The sequence below is a fragment of the Agelaius tricolor genome, unplaced genomic scaffold (assembly GCF_023055355.1).
Source record: "Agelaius tricolor isolate 1412-34295 unplaced genomic scaffold, bAgeTri1.0.p SCAF_3, whole genome shotgun sequence".
In the NCBI taxonomy this organism is placed as follows: domain Eukaryota; kingdom Metazoa; phylum Chordata; class Aves; order Passeriformes; family Icteridae; genus Agelaius; species Agelaius tricolor.
Genome location: NW_027269263.1, coordinates 14,282,133 through 14,296,182, shown reverse-complemented (window position 1 = coordinate 14,296,182; position 14,050 = coordinate 14,282,133). Strand labels below are relative to the sequence as shown.

The 14,050-nt window shown below is 45.9% G+C and overlaps 1 protein-coding gene across 1 annotated transcript in view; it reads left to right on the top strand.

The window, feature by feature from the left end:
* Positions 1 to 14,050, top strand: part of PPFIBP1 (PPFIA binding protein 1) — a 102,057-nt gene that overhangs the window by 28,068 nt on the left and 59,939 nt on the right. The window contains exon 2 of the mRNA XM_071422573.1: positions 952 to 1,027. The gene's annotated coding sequence lies outside the window, so the exon portion shown is untranslated. The remainder of the gene's footprint in view (positions 1 to 951; positions 1,028 to 14,050) is intronic.

Below are 14,050 nucleotides of genomic sequence, written 5' to 3'. Positions count from 1 at the left end.
CATTTTTGAGCTGATTCTTTGCTTTCCAGTCATGTTACTTGCTTGTCTTAAACTCCTGCTCTTGCTCTTGTCATGATTTTTGTTTGGAGAGCAGTGTCTCAGTGTGCCAGTGAAGTGTCTCAGGTGGGGGTACACTGCTTGTTTCTATCCTTCTACTAACCATATTTCACTGAGCATTTGTATTTGAGTCACTTATTCTTATGCCTCTTCTAATGGGAGCTCATGTAACTGCATAGGTTTGGAAGTTTTTAGTTATTAGCCTGAAGTTTTATTCCCCAAACTTCCCTTTTGCATTTCAGATTCAAAGCCTACCCAGAACCTTCTCTTGTAACAGTTCTGTCAGATTTCCCATACCAAATAGCTCCTCTTCTGTGCACAGTCTGTAGATGGGAGTATCCGAGATTAAAACTTCCTGTCAAACCACAGGAACAGAGAACATCTTTGATTTACCAAAATAGTCACAGTAAAGAGACTCAGGAATAGTTGTTGGGAGTGAATTGTGGGGTTGGTTCAGTGCTATGCACTGCTCTGACTTCCATTGGCTTTACTTCACACCCTGATTTTCAGATGTTCATCAACATTGGGTGCTTGTTTGGGTTGCAGTAGTGAGAAGGAAGCCTTGCCAGGTATTATTCACCTTTGTTTTGTGCTATATGCGTGTGATCAGCTGGGGAGGTCAAGGGCAGGCACAGGCCAACTGTGTAATGTAGAGATACTGAGAAATAATGTTACTGGGAATTATCTGGAATTAACAAGCTCATTTCCTTTTTGTACATCAGTTGTCATCCTTTAATCTCTTGGTATTAGCTTTTTTTAAATGCTGTTATGTACATCATCCACAGTGCTTCCTGTATCCTGTGTCACTTGATAATAAACTTTTACAAGATATTGCTGTTAAGTCATCTCAGGCTTTGAGTGATTAATCAAAATCTCTATTTTTCTTTTTCTCAGGGTTGGATGTTTATATGGATCAGTGGTACTTGCTCAAGAGTGACAGTGGAGATCAACTCTAAGTCTGTTCCTCTGAGTGAGTAATCTAAACCCACTGCATTGCTGATGTCTATTAACTACTATCTGCTGCTTTTTTTTTGCTTTTTAATATCTTACACAACAGCTCCTTTGGGCTTTCATTTCAAATATCATTAAAATGATGCTGTATATGATTTCCCGTAAGAGTTGTAGAAGAATGTCAGTCTCCTTCTGCAGATATCCATTGGTTTTGCATCTTTTAAAGGATGGTCCTTACTTAACACAGTCTAAGCTGTTGTTTAATATCAGAGAAATGTGGAAACTGTGTTTAATGACAGTAGATTTAGGGTATTGTGTGGACTGTGGCAGAGTAATGAAGTATGTTTGGATTATCCAAGAAGCAAAACTGAAATGAGCTGTTCTGTGGCATGTGGAGTGTTCAAGCAGTGTCAGTGCACCCCAGTTTGAGGGTTCAGCTCCAGCACAAGATCCCCCTGGACATGCTGTGACTGAGTGATGCAGCTGTGCATGTGCAGTGAGTCTGACTCAGCAGGTCTATGGCAATGTGCAGACAAACTGCCAAGGGCTTTCAGATTACTGGGGCAAGTTTATGAGAAAATGCATTCAGCAAAACAGAGTATGTGTTGTGAGATCCTTTGGAAATGTCCCAGTTCCGTTGGCTTCAAGGAGCAGCATTTTGCATTTGGTCTAGACTGATTTGATCCAAGCAGCCTAGTGCATGTCAGAGTTGGCAATCTTGTTTTGGGAATGGTTTTCCCTCATCTACTTTGTTTGGGATATTATGGTATGATTTAGCTTCCTAAATTCCAGCTGGAGAGCTGGGTCAGATTGCTGAGCGAGCACTTGATCTGTGCACTTCTTGGCTGGGATGTGCTCATCCCATAACTCCACAGCTGGGCTCCCAATCCTACAGGATGTGAGAACTGGTGTCTCATTTAAAATACCATTTCCCTTATTTTACTCCCTTACCCTCTTCCATAGCCTTTGGAGTGCTTCTTTGTGGCTCTCCAACCCTTCCCACACTAAATCACTGTGCATGAGCTCTCTCTGGGATTCACAGCTGCCCAAGGTCTTGCACCAGACTTGGAAAGAAGTGGGTGTTGTTGCTCCTTGTTTGTCAGAAGCCCTGAACTCCACAGCCAAAAGCTTTTATTCCCTAGTTTTTAATCAGAGGTCTGCTGGCACTGGAAGTGGTTGTCACCTATTGTCTCCCATCCTGGTCACATTCGTTCAGTTTTATCACCACTTATCAGGCTCAGGGGGATTACACTCCAGCTGGATTTGCATCCATCATGGCTGTAAAAACATGGTTAAAAGTCTGATGCTGGCTAGCAGCCACCTTCTGCTTGTGTGTTTGGAGACTTTCAATCTGCTGGCATCATCGTGCAAATGTCTTGCCTTTGCTGGAAGTCTCTCCCTCCTTGCTCCCCTTATGCTGTGCTGATTCCCCCTGCCTGGGACATAAATCTGCCTGGTTTTCCCTGTCACTGGTGCTGCTGCTCCCGGGGAGGGAATGTGTGTGTCCATCTCCATCCAGGACTGAAGTAGCAGGTGCTCAGTCCTTCCTTCTCTGTTCCTGTGGCTCCAGGACTGGCAGGTTTCTGGCATTTGGAGGAGTCAGACCTGTTGCCCTCAGCAATCAGTCTGAAAAGCCTGACTTCTCCAGCTGCTGCTTGCTTTCCCCAATAAACAGATAAATAAGAGCCTCTCCTAATGAGGTGGCAGGAAATTCCTGTGCCTGACTCAGCACTGACAGGGCAGGGGACTGTGTTTGGGGCTGCTGGCTGCTTCTCACAGATGGAGAGGAACATGGGCTTCTTTGCTGGGTTACCACAAGTTCAGCACACGTCTGACCTCCAGTCTCACCCCACAGAATACACCAAAGTGTTCAGAGTGGAGTTTCAGTGCCTCTGCCCATGGCCTCTATTTATCCATAAAAGCATGGATTTTCATCTTCCCTCCTTGGCTAGCTTCATGTTAAACATACTGCTGCCAGTTCAGCCTTGCCCCACAGTAAGGCCACATGTATAAATAATCCAGAAAAGCTAAATAAGGCTTTTAAAATAAGCCTTAGCAGAAGCAGCTGCTTCAGTGTGGTGACATGAAGACACAGAAACCTGGCTAAGTCCGTGTAGCCAGAGTCAGTCGTACTCCCTGCAGCTCCTGCTCTTTCCTAGCAAAGCCCTGCAGGTTTGCAGGTGTGTCTTCACCCTCCACCACCAGCTCTGAGTTAGGTCTGTGCTCAGTGGCAGCAGGTTTTTGGTGTGTCTAAAGCTGAGACAGAGCACCACTGCAGCACTGAAATGACATCCAGTCCACCCTCTTACAGTGCCTGTGTGCAAGAGGCAATAATCAGTATTTGCTGGGTTTTCCGCCCTCAATGTCACATTGAATACAGGAGGGAAAGAAGCACAAGGCTACTTCTATGTGTTCCATTTATTGGCACTTGATGGCTTGTCCTGCAGGGCCCAGCCCACACACAGCTTTTCTTGGGCTTTTAATAGTTGTGCTAAACTAAATTGTACTCAAAATAATAATAATTTCAAGCATTTCCCCAGAGCCTGTGGCTGCTCTGCATGTTTATGGGAGGTGGAGCACTGCCTATGGTTGGGGCAGGGGAGGGTCCGCAGGCAGGCTGGGATGGGATTTTTCTGGTGTCTTTTTCCTCCCCTTCTTTTGAGAGGAAATACTACTGCTTGCAGAAAATAAGTATTTTCTTGTGCTTTTGCTCCTCACACTTTATGTGATGTGGTTTGAACTTAAAGTGGTTGAACACTTCTGGTCACCCACAGTTCTGATGGTGGCTCTGTAATACACATGAATCACTGCAGAGAGGGGGGATGTATCTGTCTGTAAACACTGAGCAGCCTGCCCTGTTTGTCCAGCATGTGACCCCTCTGCTGCACACAGCGTTTTCCTGCCTCCCACCCATCCGGTTCTTCTTATTTTATTGACTTTCCCAGTCCTAGAAATTGCTTTGTATTCAAAAAACATAAATTCATCCCTCACAAAGCTTGCAAACCTGATTTCAGTTCTTCCCTTATTCTTTGAAAAACTCTTTTTGCTCTAAGACCGAAAATGTACATTTTCCCTGTTTATTTAGACAAGCTTATTTTGTTCTGCAGAAATCTTGTCAAAAGCTAAGTTTCTTTGCTTGCATTTATAATCCTCTGAGGTTTATGTATTGGGAATAATCTTTGTGAGCTGGAAAAAGATTGTCCAATCTGTTTCAAGATGCCCCACTTTTTGAGTATTGCATCTCATTAGGAATACAGTTGGCTGTTTGCATGGCTTTTTTCTTCCTCTGTATAGCTTGGGGGAGAAAATACATCATTTCTTCATCTAGTAATAATACTTGGCACTTTGCATCTTCAAAGAACTCTGTGGCTACGAATTGAATAATTCCTATAACACTGTGTAGTAGCTTCTCATTATCATTTCCTGTGTTCTACAGATGGGCAAAGTGAACAAGAAGTCAAGTGAGCTTAGGCCATGGAAAGAGAAACGAGGTCAATTTGAGTTCCCACCTTCCTGACTTCTAATAGAGCAAAAGAAAGTTTGATTCAGGTTGACACAAAGGGATCTTTCCTAGCCTTCTTCACTACTTACTTAAGTGTATTTTCTGGTGGTGTTTTTTGATGGTTTATTATTGTATCCCTAAATAAGTTTTCTCACTGACTGATGTGGTTGGAGGAGTGTGAGGAATTGACTGAAGTTTTATAAAGGTGAAGTAGCATGTTAATAGGATTAGATTTGTGGGGTGTCACTCACTGCTGTCTGGGGGGAGCTCTCTGCTTCTTCCCTCCTCTTTCCTCTCAAAGCAGAGGCAGAGGAGACTGTTCCTGTATTATTTGGGAATATTTTTTCCCCATCTTGTTTTCCATCTCAGACTAAGATGGGAAAAGTGAGCCTCAAAATGAGAACTGTGTCAATACATAGAAGCTGATCTTTGTTGTTTCATCCACCACATGCCATGCTAAGATTTTTTTTTCCCTCCTAGGGACTGTAGTGGAAGTTGTTGGCTCAGAGTGGTGTCTGGAATGATGTCATTTGCAGAAAGAATTTCATACAACTGCACTAGGCTATAGACCTTGATTTAAAGCTGCTTAATTCCCAAATGCATTGCATGGCATATAGAATATGTGAGTGCTGTAGGCAGTAAACCGTGGAATTATGCAGTCTTTTACAGAGGAAGTCATGGTAACAATTTTGTTCCCTACTTGGTAGAAGTTAGTTAAACTTTTTTTCAGGAATTCTGTCTTTTTACAAAGTTGCTTTGGAGCACTGGAGAGTGTTCGGGCAGTTTAGTCCTCTTGGGGAGAATGGATAATCTGCTAGGTGCAGAGGAGCATGGAAATCACATGAAGAATTCCTTCATCTTCTTAGGAAAATCTCGTGGCTGCTTCTCTGCAGGCTCTCAGAGGTTCCCTGGCCACCTTCTGACTGGCTTCAGATGCCTTGCTTGATAAACTTCCAGGCAAAAAGCCTTGCTTGGCTTAGCACAGCTTTATTCTGGGCATGCCATGCTAGTGAAGGCGGTGGAGAAAGCAGCTGTCTCTGGCCATGTGCCCTTTTTGGGGATGCAGAACTTTGCAGAGACTTTTTTAGGGGCTCAAGATTTAGTTCCAAGATTATATTTAGTTTTCTGTTTCTGATGGGTGGGACAGATATCCTGATGCCTTAGATGAGACCTTCAGTGATGGGCAGCAGCACCAAGGTATCACAGCCGGTATTTTTATTTTCATTTTTCTTTGACTTTCTTATATAGGGAATGAATACCTCATTTGTGCATGCTCCTTCCCAGTGCTGGGTAGAGCTGTCCTGAACCACTCTGTGCTCCCAGGGCTCTGGTTTCATCCTCTGCTTCTCATGACACCCAAATTGCTGATTACTTGTCTGCTGACTTTTTAAGGATCTGAATGTGGCTTTTCATGAATCTGGATGTTTTTCCTTTATTGGGCTTGGGAAGCTCTCAGGGCTGAGTTGGGACCTGGAATTCGCAGCAGTGCTGCAGACCAACTGGTGAAGGCTTCCATGCCTTGCTTGCAGGATATGAGTACTTGTGGTGAGGTCTTGGTGTCTCTCCTTTGTAATCCGGTAGCTTCTTTCAGTAGATTTTGATTTCAGCTGCTTAGGAAAAATGTCAGCAACTCAGCATGTAAGGAGCTGCATGTGCATCTGGGGTTGTTCTGTTGTGTTTGTTTTAATTTTGTGTTCTGTAATTTTTTTGAGGTATTGCATCCAAAAGTGGTGAGTGCCTCCAAGAATGTGCCCAGGGGAAAATTGTCTGAATCATACTGATACCCGAGGAATTTTGTTGAGATCTTTTAGGACCTCTGGGTGTTCCTTAGGTATTTGAAATTAAGAGGAAGGGACCCACTGGCTGGAAGGTGATTGCACAGGGAGGGTTGGATGGGGCTGCTTTTTTTTTTTTTCCCCTGGGGCATCAAACCACTGTCAGAAAGCACTAAGGTCTTCAGTGGAAAACCAGCTGTTGTCATTTTTCAGCTCTCCTCACTGCAAATTGGCGAGCTCCCCATTTCTCCTGTGTTTGAGAGGCTGAGGTGGTGTGGCCCAAGTCTGACAAGTGATAACCAAGAGCCTGGCCGTGTTCTCTGGGGGGATTCCAGCTGTAAGCTGGCGCTCTAAAATGAGCAAGGAAGGGGCTTCCAGGCTGAGCTATCTGGAAAATATCAAGCGGTAGGTGATAAGGTGTGAAAGGCAAGGGCCACTCCGAGCAGTGAGACGCTCCAGAAACCTGGCACTGACAGCAGTGGGAGAGGTACTAGATGCAGCTGGAGATGGGCTGGAGCAGGAACTCTGTGTCCAGTCTTTCCCCTCTTTCTAAGGGAGGCTCAGACCCACTCTGCATTAAATTGGTGTTTGTCTCAGCCTGCTTATCTGCTGGCCATCCCACACACTCACTCCAGATGTTCTTATCTCAAAACTGGAGATGCACCTGAAATTGTCCTTCCAGGATTTGGAAGCTTTTTTGTTAAAGCTGCCTGTCTGCCAGTGTTTCCAAGGACACATCACATTTTGAAATCGTGGTATTAAAATAATTGCTTTTGAAATGGAGGGAGGGTCATGTGCTCTACATCAGAAATTCCTCTTAGTGCTTATTAATCCGGTATATAAATGTCATGGCTTACATCCACAGGGTGTTTATATTGAATTTTTAGCTGCATCAGTATCTCTTGCTCCTCAGAATAAATGCCATATAATCTGGTAATGAGCAATATTCTTAATTTAGAAACCAAAAATAGGACATAGACAAATCTGAGTAACTGGAAGAAAGTAGGAAATAGCCTTACCTCATGAGGGGAGAGGAAGTTCAGTTGAATCGTCTAGTGTTTAGTGTAATTGTAAGGCCAGAGAATTCTGTCTGTTTCCCTAGGATGGCACAACAATTGCCATATTCCAAAGGCCTGATCCTCCTGTGGTACACCTCTTCTGAGGTGTGTAATGGGGTATTTGGGAAACACCCTTCTTTCCACACCCTCAGGAGGTCAGTGCCCACCAATTGGAGGTACATTAAGCAGTAGGGATTTTGGCTGATGCCCTCTAACACCCTGTTTGAAGGAGATAAAGTTGTTCCTCTGAAACCTACAGTGAGCAGCACTGGCTGGGACAAGATGAGAAGTTGGGAGTGGAATCATCCTTGCTGTGGCAGGTGGGCATCATCCAAGATCTCTAATGTCTGGAGCACCTTCCAAGCTGACAGTCCTACACCTGAAGGAGGTGCAGTGGAACCAATAGTCATATAAGCATCAGTGGCTAATAAAGTCAGTCCCTGATACACTAAGGGTGGTAATACTGCAGGATGTCTCCATGGAGTGATGACTCAGTGGCCAGTGCTTGTTTTCTCTACACCATGAGGCTCTTAATTTTAGCTCAGGTGCTGTCTGAGTGCTGGGCAGATGGGTGAACTTAGTTCAGTGGAGGCTTTCTGTGACTCATTGCTTTTCCCAGACACAGCCTGCTCTCCCACCCTGTGAACTCCCTCAGTGCAACAGAGCAGCACTTGTTTGCCCTGATTCACTGAGTGATTTTTGGTTTGTGTTCTGTATGCAGTAACAGTGGCTCTGTGTAACCCTAAGTAAAATGTGCCGTGAAATATCTTGGTAAAGAAGTTACCTTTCTATGTGATGGTGGTGTCACACTGAACCAAAGTGATGTGGAGCAAGATCCAATAGGAAGTGAACATGTCTTTGTTGCAGACTTGGTGTGAGTTTTGGAACTTCAGTGTTTCCTGTGGTCCCAAACATACACACACCCCCACACCCAGAGCTGTGCTCTGGTGGTGCCTCTAAGTGGAGAAGGAAGGCAGATTGTCGCAACAATGATCAGGATCTTTGTGAAGATTTGCTCATGTTGTATTTGTGGCAGAGGCCATGTCTGGCAGGTGGTCTGAGGTCCGTCAAGGTGAGGAGAGAGCTGCTATTTATTACTGATAGCACCCACAGATTGCACAAAGCTGCCAGGATCTGTATTTTGAGGTCCTCTTTTGGTCACTTGGTCAAACAGGAATCCAGTGTTAAGCATGTTCTCAGCAGCATTGACTTCAGTGGCATTAGAAACATGCTTGACATCAATGTGGGCTTGTGCAACTTGCTGATCTCAGGCTGGGTGGGTCTTGCTGAAAAGCTCCTGTGCCGACAGAGAGACTGTCGCTATTTCAGGCTGTGGTTCTGCTCGGCTGTCAATCCAATTTAAGGGGACCAGATTATAAACACTGTGAAGTGCTGAGCTGGTGCAAAGCTGCTTTGCTGATAAGGAGCTGTTCAAAATATTTGGAAAGTTCAACTCTGCTGCGGGACTGGCCAACCATTCCTGGCTCCACTCCCAGGGCTCAGTGCCGGGGGTGTTTTGGCTGGTTTGCCTGCTTGGCTGGATGCCGAGTGGCCGAGGCTTGACGTGCCCTCAGTGTCACTGTGCCTGAGGGACACTGGGGGATGGCAGCAGTAAAGCAGCCATCCTGGTTCTGCCATCTGGGCAGTGAACAGCTGTCTGTTCCTGTGAGGACAGAAAATAGTGTGGTGCATCCCATCAGGTGCTGCAGCATTGCCAAGAATACCAAAACTGAGCTTATGGCAGCTCGGTGTCCTTGTATCTGTTCCCAGCTCCCAACAGGAGATGAAGCTCTGATAGGTGGGAATGCTGCATCCCTGTCTGAGGAAGAGCTTTGTTGACTGTCAGTGTTTCAGCCCCAGAACAGTCTGGCAACAAAGCAAATTGGCAGCTTGCAAGTGCTTGCAGGAGTCTCTTTGTGCATTTGGTTGTATTTTGCTCCAAGACCTCAGCAGAGATTTCCACAGTTCCTCCCTTGCCCTTGTCCTGACTGTTGCCCTTTCTCACCCTGTCCTTCACAGTGCAACAATGTGCTAGTGTTTTATTGTTTCCCTTTAAGATTTTGGGCACTAATGGAATTTATAGAATCATAGAATGGTTTGGGTTCGAAAGGACATCAAAGCCCATCCAGTTCCAACCCCCTGCCATGGGCAGGGACATCTTCCACTATCCCAGGTTGCTCAGAGCCCCATCCAGCCTGGTCGTGGGCACTTCCAGGGATCCAGGGGCAGTCACAGCTTCTCTGGGCAACTTGTGCCAGGGCCTCACCACCCTCACAGGGAAGAATTTTTTATTAATATCTAATCTAAACCTCTTCTCTCAGTGTGAAGCCATTCCCCCTTTTCTGTCACTTCAGTTCCTAATGAAGACTCCCTCTCCAGCTTCCTTGTAGGCCCCCTTCAAATACTGGAAGGCTGCTATGAGATCTGTATGAAACCTTCTCTTCTCAAATTTTTTTGATCAAGGAGTGTGTTGTGTATAAACTTAACACCTTTGCGTTCTGTGAGTATCTAGAGTAGCTACACTTGAATGTTCCCACTCCTCTGTAGCCTATCTCATAATTTCCCTTAGGAGCCTTCTTTGCAGCTGTGCTGCCATTCACAGAATCTCTGCCAGCTGTGCTGCAGTGCTCTGGGCAGGGAATTGGGAGTGATGTGCACAGTCCAGCACAAATGTGGTATTGTGTCCTCCGGATAGTTCCTGCAAGTGCTCACCTGGATCAGATGCCTGATGCCAAAGGGTTTCCTGGTGCCTGAGTGCAGTGTTAAGGTGTGCTTTCCTGTTAGCAGGACATTGTCAGCCACTGATTATCCCCCTGTCGCTAAAGGTAGGGGCAGCAGTGCTTTGAGCAACTGAAATAGCTGCCTGTTGAGAGGATGGGAAAGGGAAGCCCAACAACATTGCTACATCAGGAGAAACTACGAGTGCAGTCAGTTCTGACAGCAAGAAACTGTGTAGGTACACAACAAACAGCAGTAATGGGCTGCGTCTGTCTCCTCTAATGCTTCCCCTATCTGATCAGTTGTCAACATGTGTTAATCTCTGCTGCCACAGAACATGGAGACAGCTCTGAGGTTTGTGCTGTTAAGGGTGTGTGCTGTGTATAATTCACAGAGTGTTGTGACAGCCTTAGCAAATGCCATGATCCACGTCAGGGAGCCCTGGGATCTGTCTTCGTTATCTCCTGTGTTACCCAGGAGGAGTTTGGAGCCTTGCTGGTGTTACGGCAGGAGAAGGAACGTGTGTGGTCATGTTACCCTCAGTAGACATTTGCGTGTGGCTCTTTGGAGCACCAGGTTGCTGGCCCACAGCCACACCGGCATCTTGGGATCTTGTCAGATCTTGCAAGCAAAGGAGCACCAGGCTGGGTCACAGTTCTTGGACAAGAAGTTTCCAGGGAACAAGCTGCTGATGCAGAGTTACCACTGACGTCCTTGTGGTGCCCTGTGCGTTCTGACATGCATGCTGGGTGTGTTCCTCTTTTTCTGTTGTTACTTGGTATTTTCTGACTTCACAAGAACACTACTACAATTCTAGTGTCAGTGAGAAATCAGTTGACTCTTCTCTCCCCCGTACCATCGCCAGTTGTAAAGGATTTGAAATGAGTGTTTTGAAATCTGCAGAGGGGTATAGCATTGATTGTTTATGAGATAAAAATTGCTCAGTCACAAATTGAATATCTACTTGCACTGAGCTTGGCTTTAGCAGCAGTGTGAAGCCATGCTTCAGATTCCTGGATGCTGTTGCTACATGGAGTGCTGTCTTTTTTTCCTCACTGGTGCAAAGTTCCCAGAAGTGAGAAGTTCCCACTGATAAGAATTTTGCACTGTTGAATGTGTGCTCTACCTGGGTAGGCTCACCCCTTAAAATAGCCATGAAGACCAGAGTAACAGGAGCCTCAGCTCAGGTGAGCAACTTTTAACCTAAGCCCTTCAGGGTGACTGGTTTAGCTAAGCTGTTTGTTTTGATTTAATGCCCAGTTTACTTCACCTTCATGTCTGTCTTCAGTCAGGTTAGCTCTCTTGTGTTTGGCAGCTGGAATTGGGAAAATAATGGCTGTTTTACAGCATATTATTGGTACACTGCTGTGTACAAGTTAAAAATTGTTGACTAAGATGGAAGTTTTCTGCCTTGGCCCACAGTGCTGCAGTACCAGGGGAGCCTCTTGGGCAGGGTTACCACAGGTTAAGGTGCTGTGTCAGTACAGAGCAGGTGGTCTCAGCTGCCAGAGCCACTGCTGAGTACAGCTGAGTTCCCATGCCACAGACACTGAGGAGTGCCTGTGGCATGGGAACTCGCCAGCAACCCTGTGGAATTGTTTCCTCTGGCAGGAAGGAGGATTGCAGCTGTCTGGCCATGGTCTGGCATCTCAGTATTGGTTTCAGGCCTGAAGAAGTCCCCTGTCCCATGATCTGTTGGTTTTCCTCCTTGTCCCTGCAAGCTCCCTGGGCAGCCCAGGAAGCCAGAGCACTGCCCTCTGGTCACAAGTCACTGGTCACTCACTGTCAGGCTGGTGGTAAATGTCTCCTCCTCAAGCCCTCAGGTGCATGGTCAGGTCAGGTTGGCTTCATTACCTGTGTACTCAATGTTTGAAGACATCCCAGGTCCCTTACTCACACCTCTTTCTTCCCTGCCAAGTGCACGCTTGTGCTAAATCTCTTCCTTCCACTCTTCATCAATCGTTACGAGTGTGACTGGACATCAGCTCTTGTTTCATCTACACTGAGACTTAGTTTAGAAACAACAGGATACTATGGAAGTAATTGTCTTGTTCATGTTGCTTTCCTATGTCTTGGTTTTTTTAGACAAAATACTGCAACAGGGAATTAAACCCCTACTTTTTGGAAGGTTTTTAATTAGCTGAAAATATGGATTAAGATCTTGCAATCTGTAAAATACTGCACATCATGCTGCTACATCTTGGGCAACACTCCATTTTCTTTTTAAGGACAATTTAAATAGAATATTAGGGGAGAGGAAAAAAAAATCCACCGCAAACCAGAGCACAGAAATGGCAATTTAGAATTCTTGACATTTCTCAGAAAGCTGCTTACGATTATCTCCTTAAAATGGCAGATTTTGCCTGCAAGTCAAGTAGAGGAGCAAGAACTGATATTCCATAAAATACTAGGAGAGGCCTAAATGCATTTATGATCATTGAGACTTTTGCAGGAAACAGAAACTCATAACTGCCAAAAGTTTTAATAAAGGGCAAAAAGCAAATCCCAAAATCCAACAGCATGACTTAGATACTTCCTCTGCCAGAGATATCTCCTTGTTACCATGCTGAGATACCTGTTCTGACATTTTTTCCCCTTCTTTTTCTGTGTGTACTTGTAAAAGCCCCAGTCTAAACTTCCTAACACAGGTCTGTACTACTCCCTCAGGTCCTGTCCCTGCTCACCAGAGAGAAGAGATCATTGTCTGAAACACACTAAATAACATTTCAGTAGTGCAGGATTTCCAAGGTATTTCAGTACTTCCAAAGCTGTAGTGTACCTGGAGGGAGCACACTGGTGTTAAGGGATGCATCCTGGGCTGCACCCAGGGCAGCAGGGGTGCCCCTCTGCCCTGCTCTGCTGAGCCCCCCCTGCAGGGCTGCATCCAGCCCTGGGCCCAGCACAGGAAGCACAGGGAGCACAAGGAGCCAGGCCAGAGCAGGGACACCAAAGGGATCAGAGGGATGGAGCAGCTCTGCTGGGAGGAAAGGCTGAGGGAATTGGGATTGTTCAGCCTGGAGAAGAGAAGGCTTTGGAGTGACCTCATTGTGGCCTTGCAGTGCCTGAAGGGAGCCCACAGGAAAGATGGAGAGAGACTCTTGGCAAGGGCCTGGAGTGACAGGACAAGGGGCAATGGCTTCACACTGGCAGAGAGAGGTTTAGATTGGATATTATGAAAAAGCTCTTCCCTGAGAGGGTGGTGAGGCCCTGGCACAGGGTGCCCAGAGCAGCTGTGGCTGCCCCAACCCTGGCAGTGTCCAGCGCCACATTGGATGGGGTTCTGCGCAACCTGGGATAATTGAAGGTGTCCCTGCCCATGGCAGGGGGTTGGAACAAGATGATCTTTAACATCCCTTCCAACCCAAACTATTCTCTGATTCTATGATAGGAATTTAATTGCAAAAATAACAGAGTTTATCAACAAGACCTGAACCTCTCTGAGGTAAACCACCATGGTGTGTGGTTTTGCTGTGTCTTATCAGCAAAATCTCGAAGTAGATAAATCCATGTAGCTAAGTGGCAGTTTTGTACTGTAAGGAGGGTGGTAACTGAAGGGGGTTTGTAGCACTGCTGGAGTGGTGGGTGCAGCAATGGATTTTTGTATGAGCAGTTCAATGTGCTTGTGATTTGGAGCTGTCCCCATTTCTGTCCAGTGACTGAAGCGGCAGCCATGCAGAGCTGCCAAAATGCCCCTGCTGCAGGGTGTTTCCATGGAGTGGTAAATCAACATTGAGCTGTCCCTGAGAGGAGCTGTACTGACACAAGCCCTGTGTGAAGATGTGTGACAATTCCACCCTGAAATTCTTTTCCTAAACAGGGATGAAACTGTAGTTCTGTTGTATATGTAAAGCAAACAATTGTGCCAGTTTTGGATTTACTTTTCCCATTTCAAGCAGCAGGACAATCATGGCTGAGGCCTTGGCATCACTAGTGTCTTCTGCAAGCCCAAACTAGACTTGTTTCAGTGCTTTTTTTGTGTTCAGCAGAGT